General features: G+C 35.8%; 1 protein-coding gene and 1 pseudogene across 1 annotated transcript in view; both read left to right on the forward strand.

Moving 5' to 3' along the window:
- Positions 1-20000, forward strand: part of LOC145296094 (zinc finger SWIM domain-containing protein 5-like) — a 171997-nt gene that overhangs the window by 78380 nt on the left and 73617 nt on the right. The window lies entirely within an intron of this gene.
- On the forward strand, positions 5250-5428 carry LOC145296504 (U2 spliceosomal RNA; annotated as a pseudogene).

Raw genomic sequence — 20000 nt, forward strand, 5'->3', positions numbered from 1 at the left:
AAAATAAAATAGTTGGGTGGCATCAGCTGGAATCGAAATCAAAACTGTAGCATTCAAAGCAGGTGACGTTACCACTGTACCAACGTGAAACACTTATAAACTGATTAAAAATAAACCAAGATGAATGTACATTTTAGATCCCTAGTGCCGCTTCGTGAATTTTAGTTTCGAAAGAGATAATTTGAAAACATGGAGTCAGACGGACAGACATAATACCTTTTATATATTGGATTATATAAAATTTAAAATGGAGGTAGAGACCTAGAGGCTGGACGTTTTTCCCGTCTCATGTGGTCTTTCTCCAGAGGGATGGTCAATGACGAAATTGAGAAACCCCGCATAAGACGGGCAAAACGTCGAGCCTCTAGGTCTCTCCGCATCCATTATAAACTTCATAAATTTCAGATTTTATGCATTTTAATAACCACATATATAGTGAATAAATGACAAAAGACTATATTTCTAAGTTCATGGTGTTGACCATCTTATAATTTATTCCTTTAATTCAGTTGACATTTCCAACTCTTGACTATCTGTTTCGTAGCACAAAATCAATCCCTTAATTATATGAATCCGTGAATCTGTTAAGCCCTTAACTCTTCAGAATAAATAGCATGAGTCATGAAACCTATTATAAGGTATTTGCAGCTTCTCTTCCAATTTTCGGATTTTAATCATGTCAAAACGCACTTTATTTCATTTTGAACGATTGATTGTTGCTTCTTCTGATGAGTTAAGGGCATAATAGATTCACTGATTGATATAATAATTGATTGATTTTGCGCTACGAAACACATAATGTCAAGAATTGTATAAGTCAACTGAATTAAAGGAATAAATTATAAGATGGTCAACATCATGAACTTTGGAATATAGCCTTTTGTCATTTATTTACTATATTGCTCTATAATTGCATTGAGCTTAAATAAGGATTGGTATATATAAGAATATATATATATATATATATATATATATTAGTGTGTGTGTAAATTAGATATGATTGATATGTTACGCATATTCATCTTTAAAATGTTCTAATTTTTTTTCTACAAATGTACAGACACAGAAGTTTCATTATATGTAGGATAAATCTATTCAAAATAGAAAATATTGTATTTAATCTATTTATACTTTTTCTTTCTGGAAGATTTTTTTTTTTAATTCGAAATATTTAATTCTTCCAAATCCCTACACTGAGAGATTCTCTCCCCCCCCCCAGCTCAAGTATGTTCCAGACTTGCCATTCTTTATACAATCTTTTTATTTATTTATTTACTTTTATCTTCCTGAAAATTTATGCCAAAGCATTAAAACAAATAAATGAAATTTAGAGGAAATAACGAATAAATAAAAACTGCCGATTAAAAGAAATTTAAGAATATTTTCTGCTCTAAAAAAAAAAAAAATAAATAAAATAAAAAAAAAAAATGGAAAACTGCAGACACAATCATCTTAATGGTATTTACTTTCATTTACTAAGAAAAGTTTAATGGTAAAAAAAAAAAAATTCCACAGCATATTGGGTCTTTTATAGAGCAGAGGCTATTTATTTTTGTTCCAGAATTCTTTTTAGATCAGGATGTACAATTTATATTCAAACTAGCCTGGGTGCCCGGCGTTGCCCTGGTGTTTGTAGGTGTGCGTTGAGCAACAAAAAAAGTTGTAGGAGGCAGACAGACTCGAACCTTTGATGCGAAGGCGGAAAAGAAAGCGGAGGCGTTTGTGAGGGTGAGGGTTGAGGCAAAAAATAGTGGTAGTAGGCAAGCAGGCTCGAACACATACCGCGAAGGAGGAAAAGGAAGTAAAAAAAAAAAAAAAAGTGACGTGTTAGCTGTTGTGCCCATCGCTAAACCGAAAGTGACCTAGGTTTAAATTTCGATTAAACCATCGAAAAGAGTAGATGATTTGCAAAAATATCTGCAAAAAAAAGCGACCCCTCCTTAAAGAAAAATGCCCAGTTGAGGGTAAAGGAATTAATGTTTTGGGACAATTTTTTTCAATATTTGTCATCCGAAGGGTCGAGCTTCAAAACAATACCGATCTTGTGAAAATCCGTCGCCTCTGTCAAAGGTTTTTGTGAGACATACATGCATACATTTAAACATAGGTGAGATTATATTAAAGATTAGCGGGGATGGCCGGCGTTGCCCGTGTGTGTGTGTGTGGAGGGGGGTGTCAGTAGGCAGGTAAGCTCAAACCGAAGCCTTGGGGCAAAGACAGGAAAGAAAGTGAAAGAAAAGGTGATATGTTACCGCGATGTTAGGAGGGCAGAGGAAGTGAGAATGATTTAAATCAAACGATTTAAAAGTAAAGTGAACGAGTTGACACAGGATGTCAAACATCACGCACTTAACTTTGGCTGCAAGCCAGTTAAGCTTGAAGCTTTTTGCATAGCTCCTCATAAAAAGGGGAGTGTCCAAATGAATAGCAATTGTCTGATATGACGGGTTTTCCCCACATTGATCAAAGCTCATTACTTTCTGGACGTTCCTGGCGGGAAAGCCAAGGAACTGACTTCATTTCAATTAGTTTTACTTTGTTCGGCTTTGTAGTATAAACAAACATGCAAGAAGGCAGAATAGTGAGAATTTTATAAAATAAAAGTTGCTCAAATAAATGATAGACACGACATTCGTTCGCAAATCGTAGATATTATAATTTAGGGAGTATATAAAAAGTTCCAAGAAATGGTGACCCCCCACCCAAAAAAGCCTTTGCCGGACATACAAAAATTGCGCCCACACAAACACCTTTTCGCTTTTATATATATAGATTACTCTTATCTTTCTGGTTGATATATTCATGTTCTGGCCGATGTTACCTTTAAATCTTTGGCATTTGGGAGCTTTGTAAGTCTAACTTTGAACTAATCGAAACTATACCATTTTTCAATACCGCAACCCATGATTTTTTTTTGATTCCCCAACAAAACACCTTTGTCCATTTGTCTGTCTGCACTTTTCTCAATTATTACGCCTCAGAATTTTTTGAAATTTTGCACAAACATTAAACATGACATGAGTAAAAAAAGTAACAGAATGGATTTTCTGAGAAAACTCTGGTTGCCCACCTCAGTGTGCTTTTCGGGTTAAAATGGCTAAAATTGACACTTTCGTATTTATTAAAAAAAAAATTGATGCCTTAGATTTTTATAAAACTTTCTGAAAAGTTGCAACTGATTTCTATATAATTTTGTTTGCCTATACTTCACGATAACTCTTGGGTGTGCCCCAGTGGCTCTTTTAGGGCTAATAAAAACACTCCATTTATGGGACTATTTTACAATATTTGTCAAATTTTTTGTGTATGTCTATTTAGGTCATTGAGTTCCCAATACTTGTTTTTGTATTTCCATATACATGGTTTTCCAGAAGTCTTGGACAAATTTCAATCTACTGAACTATATATGTTAAATGAAATTGAAATGATTTTAAAACTAAATTTATCAAGTTCGACTTTAATGTTAACGACTAGCAAAGATACCCATGCTTTGTGTGGGACTTTGTAGTACACTCCGATACCTGCTCTGCAGGCAGCCTTGCAGTAAATGAATATTGTAAGAGCAATTATTTCTTAAGTAGTTTAAAAAATTTTAACTACCTCCTAAAGTAACTGAAGTCCAACTATGAACTTTAAAGCAAATAGATTTTATCAAAGGCGACACTTATATTGTTTCACATAAAAATTGAAATAATTACAAAGAATCACAATGGTTATATTTGTTTATTTGGTTGATGGGGATGGGAGTGGGGGAGGGTGATCTGATTCCAATTCATAAAGGAGTTGGCAGGAGCTGTAGTGGCGACCCCCCCCCCCGGATGGTGCCGACCCCCAACGTGATGTGCGCTATCCCTAGGTGAGGGAGTTTATGAATAGCCGCATTAACTATGACCTTTGACTTCGAAAAATGGGGCGCACCATCTTTTTTTTTGGGGGGGGGGGCAGTGATCATCCCTGGTTTGGTCATGATTGGTCCAGTGGTGTGGGCTGTAGGGAAGTTGTACACGCACACACGAACGCTACTATTTCGACATGCTTTTTATATCTTTAATAGATATTTAATGCCCAAATATGTTCATGACTTGTATTTGTAATGTAGCTACTGGCTCTGATATAAACTAACCAATCTAGGACCCATACGAATATTGACGACTCACGTGCAGAGTTAATGTTGTGTCGGCATTGAAGCTATGGTGTGAGTGATTAGGGATCAATTAGAGAAGTAATTCACAATTTTATTTTCCAGTCCTCAATACTCAGAATTGAACCTTATATCTTGAGGAGACTATCACTTTTACAATTGATTATTTTTTATGATTTGATGGCTTGCTTTTTAGTTGCGTGCAAGAGACTCTATAAGTCACTTCGTCGGTTTGTCGGTCTGTCCCTAACACTTTTGTGCTTGGCCTTTTTGGTTAAGATCAAAGGTCTGTTGTTAATACATGCTGTTCTTAGATTTTTAAGCTTTTCTTTGCCTTTTGGCCAAGATCAAAGTGCAATTTTTGTTTTCACCCCCTCCTCTAAATTTCACCCATCTTGGAGAGAAAGAAATACAAACTAACTCTCATTCTTTACCCACAAAATTTTCTTTTCTCCAGTTACCCCCATCTAAAGGGCATCCCCACTTAGAGACTGACCCGCGAGGTTCCTTTTACAAACCTAGTGGAACGGGCAGTCTATCAACTAGACGGGGTTGGGAGGGTCCTACTAATCACCTTTTTTTTCTTTTCTTTTTTTTTCTCTTCCCCCGCCCTAGACACGAATTATTGTACCATTTTTATTTTTTTTTTGTTTTTACATGTCAATAAAGTTTTAAAAATTGGGAGTTAAGTAGGACGTCTCCCAGTATGAAAGGGTGAATGCGGTATTATGGTGAAAGAAGATACTAGCTGGAAGAAACTTTTGATTTTGTTTAGTTTTGGAGTGACAAGGATGACCAACGACCCCCACAATCTCTCCTTTTGAGTTGGCCATGTGCCTTAAGTTTTTTGTTTATTGTTGATTTTTAATGTATTTTTAACATGAATAAAGGATTTAATATCTCAGTGTAGTATCTGTTCCGGCAGATACTGCAAGCAAAGACCATATGTGGGGGAAACTCCACATATAAGACCTTGGTCAACCCTTCATACCAATTGTCACTATCCAGCTCCCCTATTCACCGGGGAGTCGGTCCCCATTTCCCCCTTCACTCCTCACTTTAAAAATCGGCCTTGTGCCTAATTTGATCGGTGGGGGAGCAAATAAATACCCTTTTCTTGGCCTTTTGGCCAAGGTCAAAGTGTAGTATCTGTTTTTACTACATGCTGTACTTACATTTGTAACTTTGTGATATAAAGTGGGGGATCACTTTTCTGTATTAATTTAATGTAAAATGATCACCGACTTTACAACCAGTCAGTCTCAAAGCCATTCAAGTCATTCTTCAGATCATCCAAGTTTTTTATTTTGAAGGATTCCAGTTATTTTGTAGGCATTCAAGTCCTTCTTAAGGTCCTTCAATTCATCCTTAAGTTCATTAAAGTCATTCTAAGTCATTTACTTTTTATTTATTTAAGTCATTTCAGCCCATTTTTCGGTCATTTTAGTTTATCTTTAAGAATTTCATGTCAATCCTACATTCACGCATTCATTCATTACACGAGAGCACGCGACTAATGGCTATCGGCCTTGTTTCTATTTGCCCATCTTTACTGTTTGATGTTAGGCTCATGGTCAGCTATCCAGCTATCTTTCTAATTGCATCTCTTGACAAATTTTCCAACGAAGATATTTATATATTTTTGACTGACGGCTCGATGGCATTTTGCATCCAGACATTTATTACATTTCCACCTCAAACAAGGCACAGTGCCACTTGATGTAGTAGGCTACTATCAAGGACACAATTTGCAGGGATACTATGTAGGGAATTGAGCAGCAAAATGTCTGTTCACATTTCACTTGAACTTCTGCATGTCAGGAACCCGTAAGGGAAGTCTAGCAGTTCTGGGGAAAAATTATTAGAGTAGAAGGCTTTCTTAGGTCTAGGGATCTCTTTGTGTGGGGTGGGGTTTTGTTAGGGCCTCAACTATGGATTAAATAGAAACCAACTTAACAAAAACAAATATATTCTATTAAAATTTTTTCAAAATCACTGGATTCGGCATTAAATAACCTGAAAAGGGTTGATATGCCGTAAAACAAAAACAACCAAGCAAATTAATATTTAATTAAGGTTTACTTGTAAGAGGAAGTCTCCGCATAACATGGTCAGGCAAAATCATCGGACACATTTTTAGGCTTAATAATAAAGTAAAAAAACTTCTTTTTTTTTTTCTATTTTCGAAAAGTGCATTTAATGCCATTATGTTTCATTGGGTTTTAAAAATTAAATCCGTCACATTGGATTCGCTGCCACATTTTCCGACTTCTGGCGGTGCGTGGTTGGCCGGTTGATTTTAGTTTCAATGCAGATCCGTCATTTAAGGAGTAGATAGGCTCTGTCTATCGCCCGGCTTCCATACTCCTTCTTTGCCTATTAGTCAAGCGCAGAGACACTATCTCAGTGATTCGACAGAAACACCCAGCGGTAGATCTTGTTTCCTGGCTAGGGCAATGAACGCCGTTCTTCCCCATTCCCAGCATGCCCCACCCCTAAAACTGAACATTTGGGAGTGCTTGAGTATAAGATATGCCTGAGCGATTAGATTGGGTTGACCTTCTTCTAAAGGGTTGAGGGTACCGGATTGACAGTTCCTGGCTGCTGTTCCCGACTGGTAGTACAGGAGCCCTAACTCTTTGGTAGCGATTAGAGCGGCTGCTCCATCAACAGTTGAATAATATCGGGTTGTTTGCAGTGCCATGACGCGCATGGAAAGGGACCCTGCACTCATTCCTGGTGGGCTTTCCTGAGGCCACAATCCTAATTGGAGAAAGGTCAGCTGATGGTCTACTTGTGATGCATGTCTGAAGCTCCGCATAACCTCTTGTTTAGCTCCCCCTTACCGAAACTCTTAAACTGCAATCACTTGTGCCCCCACGACGCGAGCACCCTCGACAAACCCGACAGGCTACTAGATCCCACCCCCACACTGTAGAGATCCCTAGATGTAAAAGATCTTTTTACTCCAATAGTTTCTTCCCCAGAACCGCAAGACTCTGGAATTCCATTCCAGGTCCCTGCTTCCCCAACAGTACTGACGTGCAGAAGTTCAAGTGTAACGTGAACCGACACCTTGCTGCCCAAATCCCTACATAGTACCTCAGTAGTTGTTGCCCCTGATAGTAGCCCCCTACACCAAAGTGGCAATTTACCTTGTTTGGGGTGAAAATGTAATAAAAAAAAAAAAAAAAAAGATCCAGTAGATCTAAAGTTATTAAGCTATAACAAGATCGTGTTTCGTGCTGGTACCAAGATTGAATTGCAAACGGAACGTTCATTGTTGCAGTTACAGATTCGTTTGTTTTGATAAACGTTTCCGCAATGGAAGCGCAATGCTTACCAGTCAAATTCATCTCAGTACCGGAAAGAGGAATGAAAAACAATGGCGTAATAAACAAAACAAAATGGTATATGGAGGGGGGACTGGTATTATATGGAGGGGGGACTGGTATTATATGGAGGGGGAACTGGTATTATATGGAGGGGGGACTGGTGTTATATGGGGGGAAAAACTGGTGTTATATGGGGGGGAAAAACTTGTATTGGAAAAAAAACTTGTATTGAAAAAACAAAATGGTATTATATATATAAACTCTGAAAATAACTTTATTTTATTTGCGTTTTATTAAATTTAAAAATGTCAGATCATTTTGCCTGACCCTATAGTTTTGTGAAATTTTCTCAATTATCGGACCTCAATTAATAAGTATTCCCCAAATTTCAGTTTTTTTTTTTTTTTTTTTTTTTTTTTTTTTTTTAGGGGAGGGGATTATTATAAGGAAGTTTAGGGGGACATAAGATGGACACCATCTTCCACTGTACATATGCTCAACTGAATTTTGGGAACATAATCTTTCATTTGAAAATTAATTTATTTTGATACTAGCTAAAGTATCCGGCGTTGCCAGGTTGTATTTGATATATTTGAATATGCCGTCCTATTACATAATTATCTTATTGATTAAACGAAACATAATTCATTATGGCTTCTTTTTCCATATCGCCATGATGTAGAAACAATAGGTGCATTTTATTTTATAGCGGTCTCGCCAGTAGCCCTAATTCTCTTTTCTAGTTTAATCTTTTATCTTTCAAGTACTTCTTCCTTCCAAATATGATGTAAGAATCTATATATTAATACGATAGCGTGTGTATTATTTTGTGTGTCACGTTTACATCTTTTTACTTCCGAGTAATTGTCGTTTAATTATGACCTATTTCTTGTAATATATAATTTACCAAGAATTCTTCATAAATTTTGGTTTCGGTTCCACTTATAGCTAAAGGAGGTCAAATCAATGTCGATGCTTCCGTTCAGACAAAGGATACCCTTTAGGGGAAGTAGCGCATGTAATTGAGAGGCAAAGGTTGCGCAATCCTCAACCACATCTCTCCTGAATCGGCATGTTTGAGTCCAGTGGCAAGAAGACCAGGACGACTGGAAACAATGCGGAGAGCACATACGGCACATGAAAGTCCCTAATGGTCACCCATTTAGTGCTGACCAGTTTAAATGTTGCTTAACTTCAGTGATCCAGCGGGAACCGGTGTTAGCGTGAATATACCGTAAAGAAAGTAAATTTGTGTGTGTGTGTGTGTGTATATATATATATATATATATATATATGAAAATTAAATAAGATACGTGTTGCAGTGAACACTTTAAAGCCAAATAGCTGCAACGGGAATTTTGTTTTTACCTTTATAAAATAAACGAATGTTTATTTTTTTAGAGAGATATATTTCGGAGATATATAGATTGAAAAAGGAGTGTGTGTGTATATATATATATATATATATATATATATATATGAATAAAATAAATTAAATAATTCGAAAAGAGATGCTAGGCCGTAAAACGACAACAACCAAACTAAACACCATAAATAAATATTTGAGAACTTAAAGCATAAAACTTTTGTTTTACACATTTACTCGCTTTGGCATTAAATTCGAAAAGGCTTCATACACCAAAAACCAAACAACCAACCAAATCTGTTCACACAGGTAATTTATAACACTGGTTAACTGGCAATAACAAATGTTCCTTGGGGTCTGAATGACAGCTAGTCTCCCCACATATCCAAAAATTCAAATACATTTGGGTTATCGTAACAGTCGTTTATCAATAACTAGCTGAAGTACCCGGCGTTGCCAGGCTGTATTTGATATGTGAGTATTCTGTCCTCATACATAATTATCTTATTGATTAAACGAAACATTAGTTCATGATGACTTCTTTTTCCATATCCCTCACGAAGTATGAGCAGTATATGCGTTTTATTTTATAGAGGTTTCGCCTGTAGCACCAACTCTCTTTTCTAGTTTAATCTTCTTTTAGTCTTCCTTTCAAAATAGGATGCAAGAATCTTTATTTTAATACGATAGCGCTTTTGATTCCGCTTTGACCGATGTCTCTGTCTGAAATTAAACAAATATTCCATGAGCAAAGTTTGGCTCCTAGAACTGCTGGTCTGTTGAACACAATACCACAGCGCTGCTCCCCAGCTGACTGTGTTCAAGTCTAATGTAAACAAATTCTTGTTTAGCCGTCCACTTAAATTATCAGATCCCAACTTCTACCATTACTGATCATCACCGTGTTATGTTTCTGACATTTAGGATAAAAATCATTTGAAGAATTTAAATATGAATCGCTGTGTTGTCTCGTCGGCCATGTAACACTTGTCATGCTTATTCTCGAGTGGACCTTAATAAGCAGTGACCCCCTTTATTAAAAGTAAAAAAAAAAAAACAAAAAAAAAACGAAGGGTCACTTGTGCATAACTCACGGGACAACTACAGCGTGGTCGCTAGAAAATCGGGAAATTTGAAGGTCAGCTTAGATCATGAGCTTGGAATGATATCTCACGTTACCCTTCAAAACGCCAAACGTATTGGATTTCTAGGTAAAGACGCTGCAGTGAAGTGCACGGACGACATTTTGAATATCTATGAGTATGATATAACATTTGCCTTTGAAAAACTTTGGAAAAATTATTCTTTGTAAAAATAAATCGTTGTTTGGCAAATTTCCCGCTTTTCTAGCGACTATCCTGTATTTTGGTTTTGTATTGAAGAGCTCAGAACAGGAGACGATGAAATTTCAGAACCAAGAGAATCGAAAATGGCAACAGCAATGCAATAGCTTAAAATAAAACATTCATTATCTGACATTTATCGAATTAAAATAAAATTTTAAAAATTCTAATAAGACAATATAGAAGTTTTTAAAGTTAAAGAAAAATTCTGAGATGAAAGTTTTCAGTGTACGAGTTTTAAAATTCATAAATGCATTTTATCACAAAAATTTTGAAAAAATTATCTGAACATTTATTGAATTAAAAAAAAACCCTTTGTCTCCCTGTTCTGCGCTCTTCAAAATGAAACCAAAAATGTTGTTCCGTAACAATAATATAAGTGCCATTAAAGCTACTGCATAATGACTTTTGGGTAACTATCGTAGTTTAGTGTTTTTGTCAAATCTGTTTGGGTGCAAAACGTATCATGTGGGTACTGTCTCCCTTCCTCTGGCACTCCCTAAAAAGGGGGGGGCAACCAAGGTCATGAGTTATATTTACCTTGAACTAGAATAAGCCTTTGCATGGCATTTCATAAACAAGGGCAGCTGCCTGTCCCAGGTGAACCCGGCCCTGCTGAGCCCTTCTCAGCATCTTTGGAGTGGGAAGTATTACGCGCACCTGATAAACTGACCCTTGACCTTGATCCCCACACCTTTCCCCACGCAACGGACTAAAATACTTCTTCCTTTGTTACTTCCTCCTTCCCTCCCCTCTTTGAACGCGCCTTTAATTTTCCATCTTGACAATCCATTTTCTAGATAACCCCTCCCTCCTCCTGTTGGGGGTGATCTGATCCTGATTCCACTGACCAGCTGTCCTATAACAACACTTCGTTAAGAAACCATATATTTACGTTTTGCCCTTTCCTGGTCACCTTCTTACAAAAACAAAAACTATTTTTCTTTATATCTGAAAACGCGTCATTACTGTAAAAGACGAGTAGAGTAAGTGGGGGGGGGGGCGGAGTGCGCTAAGAACTTATATAAACTTCCGTTATAATGGATTCCAAATTTTATTCAGCCAATTTTATTGGTACGTATGTATTTGTATAAATGTCTAAGATGGCAGCCAAAACTAAAAAAACTAAAAAATACTGAATTCATATCTTACAAACATTAAAAATCTTCATTCTATAATGAAAAGTAATATTTATTTATTAATATAAACAAATTTACATAGTCGTGACACTGGACATGCTAATGTTTCGGACAAATGAGCGGTTAAAACCAGAAGTCCTGGTCAAACGACTTAATAAATGGTTGCTTTCCATAAAAAAAAACTAAATTTTTAGATTAGGTCCACCTCCACAATTTTCTTTTAAATGACGACTTTTATACATTTTCGACTATGCTGAATACGGAAATCGCATTGAAATTTTGCAGAACTAAGTAGTTAGCGAGATATAAAAAGTTGTATTATGCATTGTATCCTTTGGCGGCCATCTTTGTTACGCGCGAGCCATGAACAAATTTATGCGCGTAACAAAGATGGCCGCCAAAGGATACAATGCATAAAACAACTTTTTATATCTCGCTAACTACTTATTTCTGCAAAATGTCAATGCGTTTTCCGTATTCAGCATAGTCGAAAACCTATAAAAGTCGTTATTTAAAAGAAAATTGTGGAGGTGGACCTAATCTAAAACAAATACAAAAAAATAATTAAATGTATATTTTTCAGTGTAAAGCAACCATTTAGTAAGTTGTCTGACGAGGACTTAATTTGTCGGAAACATTAACATGGCCAGTGCTCACGAGGATGAAACGTGGAATTGTCGTATATATTTTCATAACTTACTACCTGGCTCTACTTATATATTGAGCTCTGAAGTAATTACTGCAAATTTACGTATAAAATTATCTTATATCAATTTATGTGATTTAAATGAAATAGTGAACGAATTTAAAACGGAAAGAAAAAAAATTGCTTGATTCGTCTGTTTCGTGGGTTTTGTTCAAACGAATATCTTCAAATGTGAAGTATATCCCTTTTAGCTTCTCGTTAGTGTCGGATATTCAGGATAGAAATGTGGATCATTTACTTATAATTCTGACAATATTAGCCTATATATATATATATATATATATATATATATATATATATATATATATATATATATAAGCCTGATGAATCCTAGCGTGGATAAAACGCGGAATATTCTGTGTAACTTAATTACCATATATATTTTAAAACTTACTACTCAGCTCTACCTACGTATTGAGCACTGAAGTGAATACTTTCGTACATTAATTTGTTATTAAGTGAAGTATATATATATATATATAATCTCCTCTCATGAGGGGAGCCGGTACACATAAAAAGCTGTCAAGAAGTTGGCCCCAAAACGGTGCATATTCTCTCCTGATGAACCAACGGCATCTGGAAACCAAAGTATAATACCCCACCGATACAAACAGCCTACAACTAAATTACGGATAGAATAAGTCCAATAAGGTGGCAAACCTATCCATATATCTATCTTCAATATTTGACTAAACACAGAAATCGTTGAGCATTTTGTTTCTTCCTTTCCATTATTTGAATTTATATCATTAGAATCCTGTAATACGGTCTTTTCAGGTTACGATTGTGGATTACGGTGTTTCCGGTTACGGTATTTGCCCCGCCTTACCATGTTATTTTTTATGTTATTTGATTATATTGTATATGTATTATATATTGTATTTTGTTACTGATTTCTAATGTCGTATACCGGGGTTCTAATATATATATATATATATATATATATATATATATATATATAATGTGTGGTGCTAATGCAGAGAGTGATACGCGCTATTTTTTAAATCGTATTTCCACGTTTAATTAAAGCCTTTTTTTTTTTTTTTTTTTTTTTTTTTTTTTTTTTTTTAGTTTAAAGTACAGAATAGGTACCAAACACCCTCCCCATGTTAAGAATGGCTTTTTAAATAACATTAGTTCAGCACTCTCTGCATGAGTACCATATATATATATATATATATATATATTATATTATATTATATTATATTGCTTTTCATCATATGCTTAGCGATCTGTCTGCTCAGGTCAATTTCTTGACAACTGAACACCAAAACGGTGCGTATTCTGTCCTGATGATCCGACATTATTTGGAAACCGAAACATAATACTAGCGATTAAAAACAAGCTAAAACTAATTTTACTGGAATAACTACAATAAGGTGACAAAACGATGCATATTTCTATTCTGAATATCCGACACTGGAAACTGAAGAGATACTTCGCATTTGAAAACAGTTGTTTGAATAAAACCCACTGAACAGACGAATTGTTTCCTTTCCATTTAAAATTCATTATCGTACATTTTTTTTATCCCTCTATTATCGTGTGTGTGTATTATTTTTTGGGAGATTGATCAGGAATTAGAATTTTTGGCGGCTCTCTGAATCGGAAAATGTGCCTATTTTCTGATGCCAAAAAACGATTTTTGTGTTTAAAACTTTTCAATTGCTGGCATTAATGATGAAATTATAAATATTCAAGGATATATACATATTTTTTAATACCAGTAAAACTAAAGTCCATAAAGGTCACACTATACTAGTATATTTCGTACGTTTGCAAAAACATATGCACGTATTACGTGTGGTTTATGGTAATCTAAAAAAAAAAAAAAACTATTTTACAGATTATGATTTTAAGAATCGGTAATATCTCAGAATGAACAAGCTTCTTTCTTAGAACTGCACGCCTGTGGAACTCTGTTCCGCTTGCCTGTTTCCCTCCCGACTTCAACCTGGATGTCTTCAAGTCCAACACAAATTCCTGATGAACCGCCCCCTTAAGTAATGACACTTTATCTATCAATTCTCCAATACTATTACTACGCTATCCCTTTGATTACTGTACACACAATAACTTATCCCCGAGTGGCCCTTGGGCCTTGATAAGTGGTGAACATGTAAAAAAAAAAAAAAAAAAAAAGTCGGGGGGGGGGAATGTAGGAAAATTCTAGTGCATGTTTAGCACGGGTGTCATTCGCTTAAAAGAGTCTTAAACTCGAAACCTGACCGACTGCGTTTAAATTTGCATAATACACATTGTCTCGTGTCGGTTTTGATGATATAAAAAGCCAGCATTTCTGTTGAGAACGATTCTTTCTTTGTTGCCGGCTCGACGTCGGTACGGTGTACTTTGCAATCTGGTGTCAGTTGAAGAAAGCTTGTTTGCAATAACGTCGAAAAGGGAACAGGACAGTTTTTTTGTGTGCTTCGACGCGGCGAACTTGGCGATCTGAAAATCATACGTTTTCTTTAACTCGAACATTCAACGATTAGAGTGAAACTATATGCACGTATTAGTATATATGGTTTATGGTAATCTATAAATTAAAAAACAAAAACAAAGCTTGTTACAGATTCTGATTTCAAGAATCGAATCGGTAATATATCGAAGGTGGAGTTGGGGGTGGGGAGAAATATTGGAATCGTCCCATCACTCATACGTGTGCGCGCTCGCGCGTCTCAAATGTACTTGTGTACTTTAACTGTTACTGGATTTGCCTGGATAATAAGTCGCTAACTTGAACATTAGAGAACATTTTTACTTACAGTTTTCGTCTGTATTCGAAGCTATTTCTTTTTTTTTTTTTTTTTTTTACAAGGTGATCACGACTTATCAAGGCTCGGAAGCCACTCAGGGATAAGGGTTATTGCATGTACAGTACGTTAGTGTGGGGGTTTAATAAAAATGTCTACGTAAGGGGGCGGTTCATCAGGAATTTGTGTACGTTGGACTTGAAGACATCCAGGTTGTAGTCAGGTGGGAAGCAAGCAGACGGAACAGTTCCACAGGCGTGCAGTTCTAAGAAAGCTTTGTTTATGGAATCTACGTTTTGATTTAGGCACAAATAAATAGTGGGGAAAATTTTTGACAGTGGTTTCAGCTAGACGAGTGTTTTTCGTAATCTGTATGCATAAGTTTTATCGTCATCCGAAGTGTTAGTATATTTTTTTTTTTTTTAGACGTGTGTGTGCGTTTATATAGTATGTGTATAAATGTATAAGAGAAAAAATAAATCTAAGAAGGAATCAAAACATATTTACCGGTTTTGTTCAGAGAAAGTGATCTGAACGAAACCGGTAAATCTCATTTTTTAATTTCTTTTTTATCTTTTACATACATCCTGTCTCCACAGCATCTCATTTTATGATACATTGATAAAGTATACGATATATCTTGCAGTCCAGCTGACTGTTTTCCTCCTACCTGCAGCCTTGGTCATTCAAGACTAGGGTCAGGAGGCATTTCTTGTGTTTGCAATTATCATCTTTTGTTAGTGTTAGCTCTTTACATCAAATAGCTTCATGTTTTGTCTGGATCGATTTCAATCAAAAAATTTTTTTTAAATAACAGATGGGATTATTTGGATTCTTCAGACTATTGTGTTCACGTTTTGAATGTTTTTTTTTTTTTCTCGCAACGTTTCGGTTGATTTAACCTCTAACGTTCTTTAAATGGGTAACGTCAAACCTTAGAATATGTTCGGAATTTCGTACGGAAGCTTTCATTGAATCGATTTTATCTACCCGAGCATCACTTTGGTCATTCGTACACATCACCAAAAACATTCAAAGCAATGCATGTTTACATACGTAATTCTAAAACATTTTTGGCTCCGGCGAACTGCAAGCACTTCTGCCCCCACGACGTGAACACCATCGACAAACCCGACAGGCTGCTAAATCACACCCACACACTGTAGAGATCCCTAGATGTAAAAGATCTTTCTACTCCAGTAGATTCTTTCCCAGAACCGTTAGATTTTGGAATTCCATTCCAGGTCCCTGCTTCCCCCAACTGTACTGACATGCAGAAGTTAAAGTGCAACGTGGACCGACATCTTGCTGCCCAAATCGCTACATAGTACCCCAGTAGTTGTTGCCCCCTGATAGTAGTCCCCTACACCAAAGTGGCAATGTGCCTTGTTTGAGGTGAAAATATTATAATTTAAAAAAATTTTTTTAAAGTGTTGTCTGTTCTAATGCTCAATTTGATTTATTCTAAAAAAAAAAAAAAAAAAAAAAAAAAATTCTACCCCAGAGCAATTTTAATTTCGTTTCAGTCTTTTTGGAGAGCTGGCCTCTTCTGTATCAGCACTGTTTTATTCCTCTGAAAAATCGAAGTCTAAAATGACGAGAAACAAAGCAGAATTAAAAGGAAAACAACATCCGGCGCCTAATATTCCCAAATGGTTACCCACTTATTACTGACCAAGCTCAACATTGCTTAACTTCAATTATCTAATGAGAGCTGTTAACATAATTATGCCATATAACTTCTAAATATTTAGCTAAGAAGAAAGTGTAATATGTTCTGATGCTAAACTTATTCTATTGGCTGCGGTCACAAGTTCTTCTAGACTGAGGCAATTTTTATTGTTTTACCCCCAGAGTGACTCTTGTTATAGCCGGGTTTCCCCCATATTAAAAACTGAACTTGTCTAATTTTACCCTCGTGTGGAAATAAATAGGGGCTACAAACCATATACACTTTATGATATGGTACATCACAAAACCCAAATTGTCATGAAATAAGGCTGTCCTTAAAAAAAAATAAATAAAAATCCTACTCCCGATTTTTCTGATACTAGCAGACTGTATCATTGCCTGGTTGTAAAATACTTAAGCGTTATATTTTAATTCATGCAAATTTCATATGTATTATAGGACAAATTCTCTATTATATTGTACCTAATATATATCAATTTAAAGTTAAAAGTTTTTTTTTTTTTTTTTTTTAATGGAATCACCGAATTTATCTATTTTTGCAATTAAAAAAACAATATCATTTGTCCTTAGTCAAAGGAAGAAAAAAACTTTGTCGACAAAAACAATTTTTATTTTTGCCCTAGCCAGAATACCTGGTATTTCGTAACTAGATATCTCCCACATAAAAAAAAACTGACATCTAATTTTGCCCTTATGATGAAGCAAGCAAATAGGAACTACTAATGGAATTTCCCACCCTCTCCTTAATTTTAACCTTACCTTGAAAATACCGATTTTAATATTATTTTCACACACCCACATTAAAATAAAATGATTTTATGTAGCCGTTCACCTTGTTTTACACAGGCGTTGTCTTAAACTGCTTATTAGGTCTGTTGTCAGGTGTAGAGGAACGGATACGCCCTTTTTCTCTTTTGTCCCTTTTTTTCCTATCTGCTCCTAAACAAACCTCTAATTGTTCCTGATGAATAAATAGCCTTTTTTTGTAATGCAGATAAGTGCCCGTTTTATGACGAGTCTTCATTGTCATCTGGCCAATGCCATTGACATCAGAAAGCAATTACTGGCTTTGAAATAACTCCAAGCGCCAGATTTGTCGTGGTTCCCATCTTGCCATTGTGTCTCTCTTGAAAAACGCAGATTTCTCACGCGACACTTTGAATTTGTTTCCTTTATTGTCCTATGCATGCTTCATATTGTCTCTTTTTTTTTCTCGGAGAATCCAAGACGCCATTGTGCTCTGACAAGTCAGTTCATAATGGCCACTTCATTCAAGAATCGTGAAATCTTTTGCCAAGATTTGATTTCGTTTATTTATTTATTTCTCAAACAGATCATCTAATATTGTTTCGTATACTGTCCACTTGTTTTCCCATCGTGTTTTGACGGTATTCAAATTTTGCAAAGCTCTTATGATTTGTGAAACCTGAAGTCTCCAAAGACGTTTTCCGTTTAAGAGATTTTTAAGAAATAATGAAAACAGGTTTAATTTTCTCTAAAAACTTGTCAAAGTCTTACCTCCATGAAAACCGTGCAGCATAGGGTGGACAGTTGCTAATCTTAACGTCATCATGGTCTGTTTAGTTTTGAAAAACAATGGCTACCTCCTGCTATGTTTAAAATGAATGACGACACATTGATATATGAAAATGCTAGCGGGGAGAGGGCACTTTGCTTAGGCGTAAAATATGCTTAAACGTATTTAATATGTCCAGATTTTGTATACATTAGAGTCGTGATTTCAAAAATAAAAAAGTATTTGGGTGCCATCGGCTAGAATTGAAACCAAAACTCTAGCATTCAAAGCTAACGACGTTACCACTGTACCACACACATGAAATGATTAAAAATAAACTAAGATGAATGTACAAAATGTATAACGATTTTTTTTTTTTCAATTTTGACCCATTTTTGACCCCTTAAACATTTATTTAAACCGGCTAAAGACCCATAAAAAAAAAAAAATTAATTTGAGGCCCCTAACGCCGCTTTGCGACTTAGTTTCAGAGGAGATAGTTTGAAAATATGGAGACGGACAGTCAGATAGCCGTTTATATATTAGATGACATATCTTCGTTGTCGGTGACGGTTATGAACAGTTGGTGTTGGGGGGGGGGGCATATATGGGAATTCGACGGTTCAATTCTTCTCGGCTCAATCGTCAACCAACGACGATGTTGGGGTTGGAGAGAGATGGTATTTATTTGCTCCCCCACTGAGCAAATTAGGCACAAGGCCGTTTTTAATGTGAGGTAAAAACCAGCTCCCCTAAAAGGGGTCACTCTGGTTACCAAAAATAATAATTGTCCCAGTATAGAGGGTTTCCCCTCCATTGACTGGTACAAATTATCTTAAGTGCAGTATCTGCCGGAACAGATACTACACTTTGATCATGTCACCTGGGCCCCGGAGGGCGCGCTTGGGGGGGTGGGGTTGGAGAGAGATGCACGCATGGGAATCCGATGGATTGATTGGTCTCTTGCCTAAATTATCAACCTACGATATCCTTTTTAGTCGTTATTATATAACCATTTGTGAGCACCTCAAATTCCTTTTTAGGACGGAATTGTCAAGGGCACTTTATTTGGCCATTGTCGTTTCGTTGAATTGATCTGACTTTGGTTCGCCTTGATTTTATACTGATTTAAATCGTTTGCAGAAGATGACCTTCGAAAACATTCACATTTAACGTATGTTTCTGACAATTGATCAAGTTTGTTGTTTCTTCCCCATGCAAGTGTCTAGTGTCAGTTTCATAATTTTTATTTAAATCACGTTGATACATTTGATAATCAATATAATTATACAACTCTATGGACTTGCATCTTATCTTCTGGAATCAGACGATTCCATCCCTTAGGAAAGGGGTCCTGAATATGACGTTAAACTATATCCGATGGTGAGGCCCCAGCTTGCGAGCTTTGGGAAGTGTGGAGCCACCTCTTAATTGTCATTGCTCCCAGGTCCACTCTGACCCGGAGTGGTAGTACCTGTTAGGGTCCCAACTATGAGTTAAATAGAAACCGACTTGAAATAAAATAAATAAATTCTATTGAAAACTTTTTCTTCAAAATCACTGGATTTGGCATTAAATAACCTGAAAAGGGTTGATGTGCCTTAAAACAAAAACAACCATCCAAACAACCTTAGGAAAGGATGACAGGTGAATTGCGTGTGTATGTATATATATATATATATATATATATATATATATATATATATATATATATATACACACACAAAAAAAAAACAGGTGCGGATTTTTTTTTTTTTTTTAAATAAATAAAATAATCATTTATTTAAAGTTTCAAATTTTCGGCTTATAACAAAGCCCTCATCAAAAAAAAATTTTTTTTTTTTTTTTTTTTTTTTTTTTACTTGCAATGATGTCTGGCACCATCTATTTGTGAAGATGGTGATTTTGTATTGTCCAGTCCAGTGGATACTCCACTAATTCTCGCACAAATGTGTAGTGTTAAGTAGTAATCTACTTTTTAGAAGCACAGAGAAAATAAAAACATG

Source organism: Euprymna scolopes, chromosome 16 (assembly GCF_053919585.1).
Source record: "Euprymna scolopes isolate OS-2025 chromosome 16, ASM5391958v1, whole genome shotgun sequence".
NCBI classification, from domain to species: domain Eukaryota; kingdom Metazoa; phylum Mollusca; class Cephalopoda; order Sepiida; family Sepiolidae; genus Euprymna; species Euprymna scolopes.